The sequence below is a fragment of the Zalophus californianus genome, chromosome 14 (assembly GCF_009762305.2).
Source record: "Zalophus californianus isolate mZalCal1 chromosome 14, mZalCal1.pri.v2, whole genome shotgun sequence".
Classification (NCBI taxonomy): domain Eukaryota; kingdom Metazoa; phylum Chordata; class Mammalia; order Carnivora; family Otariidae; genus Zalophus; species Zalophus californianus.
In genome coordinates this window covers 37,599,131-37,616,462 of record NC_045608.1, presented here as the reverse complement: position 1 = coordinate 37,616,462, position 17,332 = coordinate 37,599,131, and the positions used below count along the sequence as shown (strand labels likewise).

General features: G+C 39.9%; 2 long non-coding RNA genes across 2 annotated transcripts; both read right to left on the bottom strand.

Annotated features, from left to right (window-relative positions):
• Positions 1 to 3,528: 3,528 nt before the first annotated feature.
• Positions 3,529 to 4,954, bottom strand: LOC113912407. The gene is made up of 3 exons (XR_003516814.1): positions 4,843 to 4,954; positions 3,876 to 4,029; positions 3,529 to 3,596 (listed from the first exon to the last, which is right to left on the bottom strand). It is a non-coding gene; the product is annotated as an uncharacterized LOC113912407 (long non-coding RNA).
• A 134-nt stretch (positions 4,955 to 5,088) lies between these two features.
• Positions 5,089 to 15,850, bottom strand: LOC113912251. The gene is made up of 3 exons (XR_003516759.1): positions 15,694 to 15,850; positions 12,496 to 12,554; positions 5,089 to 5,146 (listed from the first exon to the last, which is right to left on the bottom strand). It is a non-coding gene; the product is annotated as an uncharacterized LOC113912251 (long non-coding RNA).
• Between the last annotated feature and the right edge of the window lie 1,482 nt (positions 15,851 to 17,332).

Here is a 17,332-nt window from a genome sequence, read left to right as displayed (position 1 = left end):
CCGATACCCAGAATGAGCAATATTAGGTGCAAACTCTCTGACATAATCTTTTCTTAATGAACAAGGGTTCTATATCTGAGTGTACTGGGATAAGTTTCGAGGGAACTTTCCACCTGTGGCTTGGGTTACAGTTACTTGTGTAGTTAGCATATTTCCCCACAAACATGCCAAACCCCACGTGGGCAGGACCACCTCAGCTTTCTATCTCCCATAGTGCTCAGAACCGAATAATGGCAATAATGATGATAGTGATGATGATGATGATGGTGGTGATGATGGTGATGATGGTGATGATGATGGTGATGATGCTGATGGTGATGCTGATGGTGATGGTGATGATGGTGGTGATGATGGTGGTAATGATGGTGGTGATGATGGTGATGATGGTGGTGATGATGATGATGATGATGATGAAAGCTCACTATTTACAAAGTGCTCTTCTAAGAGTTTTACATTTATTAACTCATTTAATCCACGTGACAACATTTTGAGGTGAGTACTATGATTATCCCCGTTTTATAGAGAAGGAAACTAACACATGGAGAGGTTAAATATAGTATCCAGCTCCTGGTAATATTTTGGTAAATATTTGCTTAATTGTATTGAATTTTACCTTTTTGAAATAGGCTTAGTGATATGTTTTAATCTAATTTTGATAACATAAAGATACATTCCTATTTTGATTTTTTTACTTGTCTCAGAAATTAAGGTATATTCCACAACATTTATCTGAAGGCTGGCGCATGATAGTTTTAATACAAAACAGAATTCATGCACATTTGACTATTTCTAATGTTTTACTCTCTTTCTAGTGGTATTGGCTTGTCATAATTAATAACAAAATTTCACTTTTCTTTTCCATGTTCTAAGTATATTCCATCTTGTGTTAAATGGTCAGTGAAAAACATCAGTCTTTTGTCTGTAATTTTCTTTTTTTTTTCTTTTTCCCAGGGACTAAGGTCGCTAAGTTGCTGTTGTTAAAAATTGTCTGCTTATGTCACTTCCCAGTGTAACCCCATGAGATTTGACTTCACATCGCCTGTGAAGATGAAAGCCAGTTGGGATGCTCCAGCAAATGTGAGGGTGCCAAATACGTGGCTGTTGTAGATTAATTTGTCTTTTGTGAACAAATATGCAATGTGCTACTAGTTGATACATGCTTCTGAGAAAATGGTAAGCCAGGTGGGGTGTTTGGTGTGTACACACACGTGTGTGTCTGTGTGTCTGTCACTGTGTTTTCTCTTACAGGACGAGGCAATCAGCCAAATACCTTGTGTAGATTTTCATAAAGTTTTATGATTTCTTTGAGCTAGAGTTACACAGAACTGCTTTAAAAATGCTTTTTCCCCTCCCACTATCCCTTGCATAAAATATAGAAAAAAGAAATCATCAGCCTTTTATGCAGTTTGGTTATTATTCAACAGTTCAAAATATCCCTACTTCAGACTGCTCTGAGGGAAGTCTGGCTAAAATCAAGACTTTGGGGAGACAAGTGACATGACACTTAACACATTCTGAAGCTCAATGTTTATCTTTTTTCCATTTTGGATCCCATATGTGTACTCCTTTCTAGACTGTCTAGAATCAAATTGATTTTTTTTTTTTTTTTGCCTTCAAGGCTATTCTGTAAGCATTATGCTTGCTGGCAATGGCCACCCCAGAGAGCAAGGGGCATACAGACAGGAGCAAGGGCTATGCAGGGCCAGCATCATGGGGCTCATTAACCCAATTCTCTTCAACACGGCTGGAGGTGAGACTTGAACTTTACACCAGAAAACTTCCTATAGTCCCAGGTGTCAGGAAAAATAAAGCAGACTCCATTTTTAGAAATTGAAATAAAAAGAAATTTCATAATAAAAAGAAAATAAAAACAATCTTCTCTCTTTATTCTATGTCCATTTCTAGCATCCATAGATGGAGGTGGAATGGTAGGGGTAGGGGAGATTTATTCGAAACAAAGATCACCCTTAGGAAGATATCTTCTGTGGCTCACATATACGGCAAATAGATTTTCTAAACGGGAGGGTGTGACATATACTGGTGGAATGGAATTTTTTAAACTGAAACTATCTGGAAAAATATAAGTAATGTGGTAATTTGGCTCAGGCTCTCTCAAAGGCAGACCCTGAGACAAGGATTGAATGCACATGGTTAATCTGCCAGGTGAAGCCAGAAAGCACTGGTAAGGGAATGAGGAAGTGAGACAAGCAAGGAAGCGCATAACGTTCTCAAGCCACTAGGAGGCAGCATAGAGCAAGCCAGCCTTGGCGTTCATCCCAGTTGAGGGTCAAGACTGCGAGTAATTTCTTGTCCAGGAGCTGCCCATCCTCACTGGTTGAGGTATGCTTCCAGGAGTTTTATCTTCCTGGCACTTCTTGCTCACCCTGGAAGAAAGCTAAGAGCCAAGTATGTCCCTGCAGTAGGGAAAAAAATCCCGAATTGTGGCAGGTGTTTGCAGTAAGTAGTTTTGCCGAGAAGTGAACGGCAGGGCTGTGGGCAAAGCACCCAGCATGGTGCTGCACGTGGTCACAGCATACCTAATGCGAATCATTGACCAGGTAACGAGATTGTGCTTCATGAGGCTTTTCCTTTCCCCCTATTCACCTTGAAATACTTTATTTTTAACACAGAACCAGCACCTTGACCATGCCTGGCACTCAGGAATTCAAACCAAGTTGCTGAATAAATGAATGAATGAAGCATTGGCTTCTATATAAGTTGAGAATACTTGACTTTGTTCCCTCTGTTCTTCCTTTTTTTTCCAATGCACAACTCAGGGATAATGTGATTTTTCAGACTTGCCCAACGGCCACCGTGATGAATATTTCAAAGCTCTCCAGGCCCTCTGGATGAGTGGTACCTGCTCAACCTCTAATGGTTGTGGACTATTGACTATTAACAATGATACACAGGCAGGTGGCAGGGCCTTCCTTCTCCAGGATCTTGGGAAACCTGGTGAAACAATGGGATCTAACAACGGTACACTTGGACCAAGAGAGTTCAGTGTTTCTCATATCAAAGTTCAGGGCATATTATGCACATGTGTTTATGGGGCTAGACCTGCAGCATGCAGACCTGTCTTTGGTGGTGACATTCAGACCTCTTACAGACCTTTCCTGGGAACCTACTATGTGCTGAGCAGTGTTCCAGGGGCCTGCACATTGATGACAGCATTTAAGTGGTGAGGGTGTACTGGGATTTCTGTTAAAGGCAAGGGACACCATTCTCAGGGCCCCCCAGTGCTGGCTGGCTGTTTAGAGGGAGTAATAGAGGCACTGGACTCAACAGTGTCTGAAGATAGGCAATTGGACATATGCTTTGTTTAGTAGAATTTTATTTTTAATTGATGACATTGGGCAGGGCAGGGCCACTACAGTTTGCCACAGTTCTCCACCCCACAGTGGGTAAAGCCCACAGCACTTCACTTACAGAGGCTCTCGCCTGGCCTTGGGACCACTCGGGTGTGCACCCTTTGAACTAGAGCTTCTGACAGTGTATGTCCACCAAAGCCCAGTGCGGGTTGGGTATTGTTTTGACTGGCTTCTCTGTCCCCTTGAACATCCTTTTTCTCTGCTGAGAGTGAAGTTGGGGGAAACCTGGAAGGATGGGTGGTAAAAGGGCAAGGTGGATGTGGGAAGGACCCTCAGTCTCATCAAACTAGCCTGAGGACCCACCTGTGCACACTATGGTCCTAGCTTTCAAATTTCTCCTGCATCTGGTAACTTCCTGTTCCCACCACCCCACCTCTAATCTTACCCCTGGATGTGCCTCTCAGCCTCTCACTCCTGAAACTCTCCCATTTTCTCTGCCTGAAATTTAAAATCCAGTCTTTATTCTGCTTCTGATTAGCACTGGCCCCCACCGTTGTTCCTCACCAGGAGCAGTTTGTTTGCAGTCACAGCGGAGTGCGGCATGGGGGGCGGGCTTTGTTTCTTTAATACAGCTGATGCTGGAGGGGAGAAGTCAGGTCAGTTCTGGTCCTCTCTGAGTTGTAGAGTGGAGAATGGGATACGGAAGGGACTGTAGCGCCTGGGAATGGGAGATGGGAGCACAGGACCAGACAGACCCTCCTAACTAACATATAATTGGGTGACACTGAGAAGTTACAGCTGATGGGTAGTGGCAGTGATGGGATCAACCATATATTTGGGTTTCTAATGGAGACGGATGCGAAGAAGGGTAAATGATTAATTTAGGGGATAAAGAGTTATTCGATGAAAATGTTTTGTATGCATCATCTGCAAGTAGCACAAAGCCACACAAGTCTGTGGTGATTAGATTCTAAATAGGGGGTGTTATCTATGCCTTCATAATAAGGAAGCATTTATTCAACACTTGGAACTTTCTTACCAGCATGAGCTCATCCAAAAATCTGCTAAAGCAGCATTTCCTTTGGAGGGACACTTCAACCCCAGGATGGTGTCATTAGAAGAGCCAGGGTATTGAAACCCAATCCCTTGAGGACCGGTAAAACTACCCTGCATAATTGGGGAAGTAATCCAAGTGGCACACACCGGTGCCTGAACACATTACCCAGAAACTGACTGCCTTTAATACAAACTAATTTAATCTCCTCCGAGTTTAGCATTCTTGGCAAAGCTGCCCTTCCCCAGAGGAGAAAAAGTGAATTAAACAGCAGTCTCCCCCAGGTACAGCAGCCTACCCGCTCCAGGAAGAAGTCTACGGGCTGCTTATCAGAAATAAAGGGATTCATTTTACATATTTGGCCAAGAGCATGGTGTTTGCCTTGGCGCCCCTAAAGCAACCTTTGCAGCAGACGGATTTATACAACGATGGTGACTGCAGAGAAAAATGACAACAGGCTTGCAGGAAGCCACCCACCTGTGCCGAGCTGAGGGCTTGTTCCTGCGGCGCTCATTATACAACTCTCCTCCAGACTTCTGGCAGCTCTGGGTCCCCCATGATTCTGCATACGCAAGTCACCTGAAGCAAGATGGACCCCAGTGCAACTTGTGGCCCCTCCGAGGTAACATCTGTTTTTGTTTTCTTTATGCACAGAAGATGTTCAGGATTCACATTATGCTTTTTCATATTTCCCCCAAAACTGACACAAAATCATGAAGTGGCTGAAGGCTCTGAGCTGGATTGTGGAAGTTGATGACAGATACCTCAGTGACCGCAAAAGCTGTAGAAATTAGTAACAGCAGTTGAAAAGCTGATAAACTAGAGTTAAACACGTACTTGTTTTGGAGAACATCTGCCTCTTCTATTTGCTTTCAAAAGAAAAACTATAAACCAGTGTTGGCTCCTTGAAGATAAAGAGTTGCTTTTAGATTTTTTTTTTTGACGGTAGTAAAAAAATATAGCAAAATTTACATCTTAACCATTTTTAAGTACACAGTTCAGCAGTGGTAAGCATATTCACATTGCCATGAGACAGATTTCCAGAACTTTTTCATCTTGCAAAATGAAAACTCTGTACCCATTAAACAAGAACTCCCCCTTACCTGCTACCCACTGGCACCCACCATATACTACCTTCTGTCTCTAGGATTTCAGTGCTCTAGGAACCTCATGTAAGTAGAATCCTGAAGTATTTGTCTTTTTGAGTCTGGTTTATTTCACTTAGCATAATGTTCTCAAGGTTCATCCATGTTGTAGCATGTGACAGAATTTCCTTTCTTTTCCAAGCTAAGTAATATTCCATTGTATGTTTATGCCAGATTTTGTTTAGCCATTCACCCGTGAATGGACTTTTAGATTGCTTCTACTCCTTAGCTATCGTGAATAGTGCTGCTAAGAACACGGGCATACCAATATCTCTTTGAGACTTTGTTTTCAAGAATTGAATATATGCCCAGATGCAGGATTGCTGGATCATACGGCACTTCTAATTTTCATCCAAACTGTTTTCTATAGCAGTTGTACCATTTTATAATCTTACCAACAGTGTATGCACAAGGGTTCCAATTCCTCCACCCCCTCACCAACACTTATTATTGCGTGTGTGTGTGTGTGTGTGTGTTTTGACAGTAGCCATCCTATGAGGTGCTATCTCACTGTGGCTTGGATTTGCAGTTCTCTGATGATTAGTGATGTTGAGCATCTTTTCATGTGCTTATTAGCCATTTGTATATCAGCTTTGGAGAAATATCAACTCATTTGCCCATTTTTTTAACTGGGTTATTTAATTTTTTGTTATTGAGTTGTAGGAGTTCTTTATTCTGCATATATTTTTTTTAAGATTTTATTTATTTATTTGACAGAGAGAGACATAGCGAGAGAGGGAACACAAGCAGAGGGACTGGTAGAGGGAGAAGCAGGCTTCCCGCGGAGCAGGGAGCCCGATGTGGGGCTCGAACCCACGACCCCGGGATCATGACCTGAGCCGAAGGCAGAAGCTTAACGATTGAGCCACCCAGGTGCCCCATGTATTCTGGATATTAACCCCTTATCAGGTATATGGTTTGCAAATATTTTCTCCCGTTCTGTAGGTTGCCTTTTCACTCCGCTGATTATGTCCTTTGATGAATAAAAGTTATATGTAGTTCCATTTATCTAGTTTTGGTTTTGTTGCCTGAGTTTTTAGTGTCATACCAAAGAAATCATTGCCAAATTCAATGTCATGAAGCTTTCCCCTTATGTTTTATTTTAAGAACTTACAGTTTAGGGACTTACATTTAGGTCTTTGATTTATTTTGAGTTAATTTCTATATATGGTGTAAGATAAGGGTCCAAATTCATACTTTTGCATGTGGATGTCTAGTTTCCCAATACCAACTGTTGAAGAGACGGTTCTTTCCTCATTGAGTAGTCTTAGTGCTTATCAAAGTATGGGAGGGCCTGTTGATGGGTTTTCCTCTGGTCTCTATGTCTGTCTTTATGTCAGTAAAACATTGTGTGGATTAACGCAGATTTGTAGTAAGTTTTGAAATAAAGAAATGTGAGTTCTTCAACTTTTTCTTCATTTGCAAAATTCTTTTGACTATTCAGTGTCCCTTGAGATTTCATGTGGCTGTTAGTCTCAAATTGTCTATTTCTTCAAAAAATGCTGTTGGAACTTTGAATGGGGTTGTACTGAATCTATTATCGTTTTGGGTATTACAGACATCAACAATTTTAAATCTTCCAATCCATGAGTATGAAATGTCTTTTCATTTATGTGTGTCTTCTTTCACTTCTTTTAGAGATGTTTTGTAGTTTTCAGTGTACAAGTCTTTCAACACCTTGGTTAACTGGATTCCTAAATATCTTATTCTCTCTAATGTTATTATACATGGAACTGTTTCCTTAATTTACTTTTTCAATTGTTCATTGTTAGTGTGTAGAAACACAACTGATTTTTGTGTGTTAATTTTGTATCTCACAACTTTGCTGAATTCATTTGTTCTAACATTTTTTTGTGGAATCTTTAGGTTTTCTATATGTAATTTCATGTCATCAGAAAACAGATGATTTTACTTCTTTTCCAATTTGGATGTTTTTTTATTTATTTCTCTTGCTTAATTGCTCTGACTAGGACTTCCAATACAATGTTGTATAAAAGTGGTGAGCCTGACATCCATGCCTTGTTCCTGATATTAGAGAAACAGTTTGTCTTTCACCATTGAGTAGGATGTCAGCTGTGGTCTTTATTATGTTGAAGTAATTCTCTTCTTTTTTTTTTTTAAGATTTTTTTAGGGTGCCTGGGTGGCTCAGTCGGTTGGGTGTCTGCCTTTAGCTCAGGTCATGATCCCAGAGTCCTGGGATCAAGTCCCACGTTGGGCACTCTGCTCAGCAGGGAGTCTGCTTCTCCCTCTCACTCTCCCTCTCTCTCAAATAAATAAAATCTTTTAAAAAAAACCTTTAAAAAAAGATTTTTTTATTTATTCATTTGAAGAGGGGGAGAGAGAGAGAGAGAGAACAAGCAAGTGAGAGCTTGAGCTGGGGGTATGGGGGTGGTCAGAGAGAGAGAGGGACAGGGAAAAGCAGACTCCCCACTGAGCAGGGAGCCTGACCCATGGCTTGATCTCAGGACCCCAGGATCACGACCTGAGCCAAAGGCAGATGTTTAACCAACTGAGGCACCAGGTGCCCTGAGGTAATTCTCTTCTAATTCTAGTTTGTCAGTGTTTTTGAGACACATGAAAGGATGTTGGATCTTGTCAAATTCTTTTTCTGCATCAGTTGAGATGATCATGTTGGGTTTTTTTTTTTTTAAAGGTTAATATAACTCCATTTTTCCTATTTTGAATGCAATGCCTTTTTTTTTAAAGATTTTATTTATTTATTTGACAGAGAGAGACAGTGAGAGAGGGAACACAAGCAGGGGGAGTGGGAGAGGGAGAAGCAGGCTTCCCGCCCAGCAGGGAGCCTGACGCGGGGCTCGATCCCAGGACCCTGGGATCATGACCTGAGCTGAAGGCAGATGCTTAATGACTGAGCCACCCAGGCGCCTTGATCATGTCGGGTTTTTTGTTCATTCTGTTAATGTGGTAAATTACACTGTTTGATTTTCATATGTTGAACCATCCTTCCCCTCCAGGAATAAATCCCACTTAGTTGTGGTGTATGATCCTTTTAATGTGCTGTTGAATTGGGCTTACTAGTATTTTGTTGAGGATGTTTGCATCAATATCAGGGATATTGCTCCATGGTTTTCTTTTCTTGTAGCTTCTTTAGTTTTGGTATCAAGATAATGCTTGCCTCAAACAACGAACTTGGAAATATTCTCTTATCTTCAATTTTTGAGAAGTTTCAGGAGGTTTGGTGTTAATTCTTTAAATGTTTGGCAGAATTCTCCAGTGAAGCCATCTAATCCTGGGATATTTTTTTGTTGGAAAGTTTTTGATTACTGATTAATCTCCTTACTACTTATTGGTCTGTTCAGACTTTCTATTTCTTCATGAGTCACTGCTGGTTGAGCGTTTATTTCTAGGAATTTATTCATTTCTTCTAAATTATCAAATTTGTTGGTGTACAATTGTTCTCTTATAATTCTTTTTATTTCTGTGGCATTGGTTGTAATGTCCTTTCATTGCTTATTTTAGTTATTTGGGTCTTCTCTCTTATAGTTAATCTAGCTAAAGGTTTGTCGATTTTGTTGTTCTTTTCACAAAACCATCCTTAGTATTGTTGATTTTTTGTGTGTGTTTCTCTATTCTCCATTCCATTTATCTCTGCTCTAATGTTTATTATTTTCTTTCTTTTTTAAAAAGATTTTATTTACTTATTTGAGAGAGCACAAGAGGGGAAGAAGAGGCAAAGGGAAAGGGAGAAGCAGACTCCCTGTGGAGCAGGGAGCCCAATGCAGGGCTCGATCCCAGGACCCTGGGATCATGACCTGAGCCAAAGGCAGATGCTTAACCAACTGAGCCACCCAAGCGCCCCTATTTCCTTTCTTCTACCAGCTTTGAGTTTAGTTTGTTCTTTTGCTAGTTCCTTGAGGAGTAAAGTCAGGTTTCTGATTTGGGATCTTTTTTCCTTTTTTGATATATACATTTACAACTACAAACTTCCCTCTTATCTCTGCTTCGACTGCATTCTGTAAGTTTTGGTATTTTGCATTTTTGTTTTCATTTACCTCACAGTATTTTCTAATTTCCCTTGTCACTTCTTCTTTGATCTGCTGGTTGTTGAAGAGTGTGTTGCTTACTTTCCACATATTTGTGGATTTTCCAGTGTTCCTTATACTACAGATTTCTAGTTTCATTCCACTGTGATCAGAAAAGACAGTTTATATGAGGTCAGTCTTCTTGAATTTGCTAAACTTGTTTTGTGGCCTCACGTGTGGTCTATCCTGAGGAATGTTCCCTGTGCACTTGAGGGGACTGTATATTCTAATGCTGTTGGTTGATGTTTTGTATATGTCTGGTTTGTCAGATTGATCTAGAGTTGTTCAAGTGCTATATTATTTATCTTCTATCTAGTTGTTCTATCCATTATTGAAGGGGGGGTTGTAATCTTTTACTCTTACTGTGTTTCTGTCTTTCTCCCTTCAATACCATCAAAGTTTGCTTCATATAGTTAGGGGCTCTGAGATTTGGTGCATAAATATTTAAATTATTATGTCTTCTTGGTGAATTGACTCTTTTATCACTATACAGCAGTTTCTGACTTAAAGTCTATTTTGTCTGACATTTGTAGAGCCACTTCTCTCTTTTGGTTACCATTTGTATGGAGTATCTTTTTCCATCCTTTCACTTTCAATCTGCTTGTGTCTTTAAATCTAAACTGAATGTGTTCTTGACTATAGATGGTTGGATCCTGTTTTCTTTTATCCAGTCATCCAGTCTATGTCTTTTGATTAAGGGGTTTAATTGATTTAAATTTAAGGTAATTACTGATAGAGAAGAACTTACTATTTCCATTTTGTTGTTTTCTGTGTGATTTGTAGCTTTTTCATCCCCTCTTTCCTCTTGTAATGCCTTCTGTTGTGTTTCAAACATTTTTTTGGTAGTGACATACTTCGATTCTTTTTTCATTTCTCTTGCATATTTTCTACAGATGTTTTCTCTGTGATTACCATTACAATTACATAAAATATCCTAAAGTTACAGCATTCTATCTTAAACTGATAACAACTTAATTTTAATCACATGCAAAAACTCCACCATTTTGTACCTCCATCTCCCCGCATTTTCTATTATTTATATTACAAATTACACCTTTATATATTGTATACCCATTAACACAGATTAGGTTTTATTGTCTTTTACATTCTATGCACCTTTTATTTCAATGTCAAGGACTCCCTTTAGCAATATTTATAGAGTAGGTCTATCAGTAATGAATTCCCTCAGGTTCTGTTTCTCTAGGGAAGTCTTCATTTCTTTTTCATTTTCAAAGGACAGTTTTGTTGGATACAGTATTATTGGTTAACTGTTTTTTTTTTTTCTTTCAACACTTCGAATATATCACCCCACTCCCTTTTGACCTGCAAGATTTCTACTGAGAAATCCTCTGACAGTCTTACGGGGCTCCTCTTGTATATAATAAGTTTCTTTTCTCTTGTTGCTTTCAAGATTCTCTCTTTGTCTTTGACTTTAGACAATTTGATTGTAATGTGTCCCTGTGTGGTTCTTTGATTTTAGTTGGATTTTTCTAAATTTTAGATTTTTTTAGCTTCTCGAATTTATATGTCCATTTTTTTTTCTCTCAGATTTGAGTGATTTTGACAATTATATCTTTAAGTAAGCTCTCCTTTCCTTTATCCCTTTCTTCGTCTTTTGGGATTCCCATAATGTGCATGCCTGGTCAGTTTTGGGGAACAGGGAGAAGGCCTGTGTGGTCAGAAATGGTAGAGCAGAGTGAGGGTAGTGAGCAGTGAGGTTGTGATAGGGGGCTGATTGTATAGGGCCTCATAGGCTCTTATAAAGGTGTTGACTTTAACTTTTAATAACATGAGAAGTTGATGGAGGATTTTAAGCAAAAGAATGAGACGATTTGGCTGTTTCATTGAGAACAGCTTGTAGTGGGGGGAGAATAGGGGTAATGGGTAAGGACAGAAGCCTGGAGACCAACTAGGAGCCTAGTACAAAGAGATAGGGGAGAGAGAAGACTTGGACCAGAATGATAGCAATGGAGGGGTAAGAGGTTTTTCTTTCTTTCTTTTAAGATTTATTTGAAGATTTATTTATTTGAAAGAGAAAGAGAGCGAGCAAGTGTGGGGCAGGGAGGGGCAGAAGGAGAGAATCTCAAGCAGACTCCTCACTGAGCTTGGAGCTTGATCTCAAGACCCTGAGCCAAAATCAAGAGTAAGAGTAAGATGTTCAACCAACTGAGCCACCCAGGAGCCCCAAGAGGAGGTGTTTCTAAGAGTGAACTAACACATCCAGTGCTACTTGTTGGTCAAGCACATGAGGGCTTAGAATTTGCCACTGAATTTGGAAATAGGGTCATTACTGGTGACTTTGACTGTAGTTGTTTTGCTGGAGTGATGGGCTCAAAAAACTGAGGGAAGGGCAGTCAAGACAGACTGAAGGAGAAAATGAGTATGGTTGGACACTACATTTAGGAAATTTGCTTTAAAGGAAAGGAAAGAATTAGGGCAGTAGCCAGGGTGATTAGTGGGTTCAGGAGCAATTTTGTTTTAAAAACATGGAAAATAATTCCATGTTTATGGAATAATGGGAAGATTTGGTAAAGTAGCTGATGATGCAAGAGATTATATATAAGGAAAAGGTTTTCCCCCAACAATACTCACCTTATGGCATGCCATAAGATTCATTCTGATGTTTTCCTTTCCTTTCCAATCTGTTCTGTTTTATTCCATTCGGTGCCAGTCATGCCATTTGAAATTGATTTCACAGCTCGAGGTTTGAACAAAGTACTGTATTCCACTTTGCTACCTATTTTAAGTTTCTTTTTCTTGCTGAGAATTGTCTTTCTGTGACAATACATACCAAGGGGAAGGCTTTGCTCAGAAAAGTCAGGCTAGGACAGTTTACAGATACTTCAGAAACTCGAGAATATCTTGATAGGCTATCAAGAAACTCAGTACCCTAATTATTACTCAAGTAGGACTTTTCATTTAATTAAAGTGCTAACATCACCTCCATTAAGTCCATTGGTCCAACATCAGCCACATACATGGGCACTGGCACCGGCCAATCTAAAGGAACAAGAAAACAAGAATTGATGAAATATTCATCTGTCTTGTAATCGTGTTTGTTTTGTGCAGGCTTGATATTTGCTTTCACCCTCCTAATATGAATCTTTGGCATTTTAACACACTGAATTGACATTTTAAATTGAGTGGCTGGGTGAAGCTTCTTTTCTAAGGATATGAGATCATCTTAATCTTGTATGTGTGGGAATGTTAAATTAATTATTCCTAATGGTACAACAATAACGAATAATGCACACATGAGAATATAACAGAAACATTAACAGTTAGAAGCATTTTTAGAGTATGTTGTACTCATGTATACACACACACATACTCCCCAACCAAATTATTTTGTAACTGTATCCTCAACAAATATTCAGTTAATGAATGAATGAAGAAATTAATGGATGAAGAATCAAATGGTTGGGTGAATGAATGAAGCCTACCTCATTTACCAAGATCTGTTTGACCTACTTTTTCAGCTTAGGTTTTCTTCCTCCCCCCCCAAATCTATCTAGAAAAAAATGATTTTACCAATCTCAAATAGGGGTGTGATATGAATATATATTATAAAAATATCCATGAACACTGAAAAAGAATAAGGTGTTTTTAAAATGATAATGTTACTATGTTACCTTCCCACTTGGCCTCAAACCATCCAGTAAGGTCAGCTTGTGATAAGAGTATTGTACATGAATTCTTATCTTAGAGAAGAAATAAGGCATTCTTATTCAAATGGAGTTGAATGTGGAAATGCAAAGGTGTTAAACTCAAGTAACTGGGGGGTTCTTCAAATCTGCATCAACACTTTCATCTTTGCTCTCATCCCTCCTTACGTTGAGACATCAAGATGATACTGCTTCAGAACAGAAAACTAAGTACACAAATAGGCACCAAAACAGGTTTTATTTCCTGTGAGAATGCAAAGGTGCTAACTAAGGACTGATAGGACATGCAGAGTGGATTTCCTTCCCGTGTTTAAAAAGAGTTTGGGTTGATGTCACTGGTCCGCCACTGGTTGAGCACCTTGAGTTGATTTTCCAAGGAGGGATGATGCATTTGTGATGGCCTGATTTTCCCAGTTTCACTTGGGACAAAAAACAAGAATTTCTGACATGGCTGGCTGGAGAAGGGGGTCCAGCCTATGGATATGGGGTCAAGTAAAACAAAAGAACCAAAAGTGGGCATCAAATGCACTAAATAAGCTCTATGAACACCAACCTGTCATCGGCTGAGCTAATCTAATTATGTCTAAACATTAAAAAAAAAGTAGCTAGAGTGAAGGATGAGACATGCATTTTATAAACTTAGGAATTCTTTAGCTTTGTTCTATCTCATGCCATATGCCTTAAGAAACTTGCAGATTGGAATGCAAGGTGGGGAAGCAGGGAATAGGAGGGATTCTGGTTGAAGACAACCATTGTCTGACTTTAATGACCCAAGTAACAACTTTCCAGGCAGCAAAGAGTTAGCTAGTGAGCAATGTCACATGGAGTCATAAAGCCACCGCCATGTTGATGCCAGCATTAACAGAAAGGGAGATACAGTCTGTGCTTGTCACTATCCTGTAGGCAAAGCTTGATCACTCCATTTGGAAGAGCTCCTTTCCAAGGCAGAGATGCAGCTGGCTCTAAAGTGAACCAATGAGACATGCATTTTATAAATTTAGGAATTCTTTAGCTTTGTTTTATCTCATGTCATATGACTTAAGAAACTTTTATGAATATCTATCCTTACATCCTTGTCTAAACTGGTTCTCAAGCGTCAACCTGCATCAGAATCACAGAGAGCTTATCAGAACACAGAATACGGACCCCAGACCCAGAGTTTCTCATTTGATAGGCCTAGGATGGGGCTGGAGAAATCTGAGTTGGTAACACATTCTCTGCTGATACGTATGCTACTGGTGGGGTGGGGGCACACTTTGAAGACCACTGGTCTAAAACAAAACAAAAGAAAGAGGGTCTTTTCTGGCTGACAAGTGGTCTTAGAGCAATTTGTGGTTTGCTAAATGAACCTCTGTAAGCAGTTCTTTAGAAGCAAGGATATATGTACGCATAGATACGTAGCTTTTTTTTTTTTTTAACTGAACTTGTAAAGGTTCAAAGAGAAGAGCAGAGCCAGTAGGCGATTTTAAATATAATGCAGTTGTGGGGGCTAGTTAAGCAAGTCTGAAGACTATAGGGCAGGCGATCAGGAAAAGAGTATCATGGTCAGATTGGAACCCCTCAGGGAAGAAGTTGTTTGGGGTCCCTAAGCTTAGGGAAGTTGTTTGGGGTCCCTCAGCTCTCTTTTAAAGGGCTTACTTGATTAGGGCAGGCCCATGAAGGATAAATCCCTTTAACTTAAAGTCAACTAATCGGGGATTTTTTTAAAGATTTATTTATTTATTTGAGAGAGAGAGAGAGAGCGAGAGCACAAGGAGGGAGGGACAGAGGGAGAGAGAAACTCAAGCAGAATCCACACTGAGCACAGAGCCTAAGGCAGGGCTTGATCCCAGGACCCTGAGACCCCACCCGAGCAGAAACCAAGAGTGGGACGCTTAACCAACTACAGCTACCCAGGTGCCCCTTAAATGGGGATTTTAATCACATTTGCAAAATACCTTCACAGAAGCAACTAGATTAGTACTTGATTGTATGACTGGGACTGCCTCACATACGTCTATACAGGTCAGTTAGTTTGGCTTTTGAGGATGAACAGTACTTTTGCAATAAAATTATTTTCTTTTCTTTGCTATGAACAGCAGATGTAGCCCGCAGTTCCACACATTTCATAAGGATCACTCCTAAATTGTATCTTCTCCTCAGCACCGGCAATAGTAGGAAATACACAAAGAAACAGAGTGGAAATGGCATTACCTTGTAGAAAGGTGGAACTTCATGCACATCCATCTCTGTTGCTTTTACAAGTGTATCTTTGAACATGCTCCTTAAAATTCTTGATCCTCACTTTTCGAGATATAAACATGAAAGACCCACATTGTGATTGCTGGGAGGAGCTAGAGAGCCGTGGGACCACCAAGATGTCTTGTGGCTCACAGTGGGTGGTTGATAACGGCTGTTCTCCTTACGTGTGTGGCGGCGGGGGGTGGGGGGGTGGAGAGAGCACACCTTCTTCAGAGTGAGACTTTTGGACTTACCAAACTGCCAGTCTGCATCAGAGTTTTCTTAGCCTTGGCCATACAAGAGAATTGCCTGAGAGCTTTTAAAAATACCCATGACAGACCGCAGCCCAGACCAACAGAGTCAGAATCTTTCCAGGTAAGGCCCATGCATCTTGTGAAAGCTGCCCGAGTGAATGCCGTGTATAGTCAAGAATAAGACCCACTCACTGTGGTCAGTTAGCAACCTGCCCCGCCCCACCTCATGCCCATTGTCTGAACCTGGCTGCCTGGCTGCCCCCATTCCAAAAGCACTCTACTCACTGGAAATAGTCTTTCTTTTCTTAGTGATATTGATTTTTAAAATTTCCTAACACAAGGGAAACAAAATCCAACTTGAAAACCTTAAGTTATCACTTATTTGCCTCTTTATTGAAAACCAACACAGGTGCCACGTTTTATGATTAAAATTCATGTTAGAAGTCTCTATATTGCCAAAAATCTGATGAAGCTAAACTTTATTTTTCAAATGATGATATTTACATTTTAAAAGCAGAGCTTCTTTTAATGTGATTTTAAAATGGAGTGTTTCATTTTTTTCATAAATGTCTTAATTTTTGTATATGCCCGTAAAAGATTATATATACACACAGAGAGCATAGGGTGTTGAGAGGGGGAGGATTTGTTGGAAAATGTGTAATTTGAAATAGACATCAATCTACATATTTTCACCAAATCATGAACAGTTCTACACTATATTGGGTCTTCATTTGACTCATCCAGGTCTATTAGTACATGACGTATTTTTATCATTTGGTTTTAGAAAGAGACAAAAGGAAAAATGGTAAGGACAGCTGAATCAGAACTGTGGTTGGAAGCAAATAGAAGATGCGGCAAAAAGTGATGAAAGCGAGTAGATTCATTTGCCAGGACTCCCGTAGCAGATTACCATAAACTGAGGGGCTTGAGACAGCAGAATTATGTTGTCTCACAGTTCTGGAGGCCAGAAGTCCAAAATCAATAGGCTGGCAGGGCTGTGCATCCTCTGAGGGCTCTTGGAGACCATCCTTCCTTGCCTCTTCCAGCTTCTGGTGGCTCTGGGTGCTCCCATGGCTGCATCGTTCTAGAATCTTCCTTTGTCTCCCACATGGCCTTTACCTTTTATCCCTGTGTCTTCTCTTCTGTTTCTTATGAGGAACCCAATTAAATTTGAATTTTGGACAAACACTGAATGAGTTTTAGTATAACTATGTCCCAAATTTTGCATAGAATAATTCATTGTTAACCTGAAATTCAAATTTAACTGAGCTTCTTGTATTTTCACATGGCAACACTATGTGGGAACTCGACTATAGGCCAGAGCATTCACCCTTGGGCTAACTCCTCAGGGGTGAGATTATTGCCAATTCCTATCGTTAAAGTTAAGATTGATGATACCGTACATAGGAATCATGATTCGAGAGGGAGAAAGAACAGATAAACATTTGGAATTCAGAGATATCCCTTTTAAACATTAGCCTTGTTCTTTGAGGGACAATCCACAGCCTAGCTAAGCAAGCTTATTATTCTATGAGAAAGATTATCTGTTCACCCATGACTATTGAAGCATTCTCAGGCTATGATCAAGGTACAGGTTTATAGGTTTCTTTTTTTTTTTTAAGATTTTATTTATTTATTT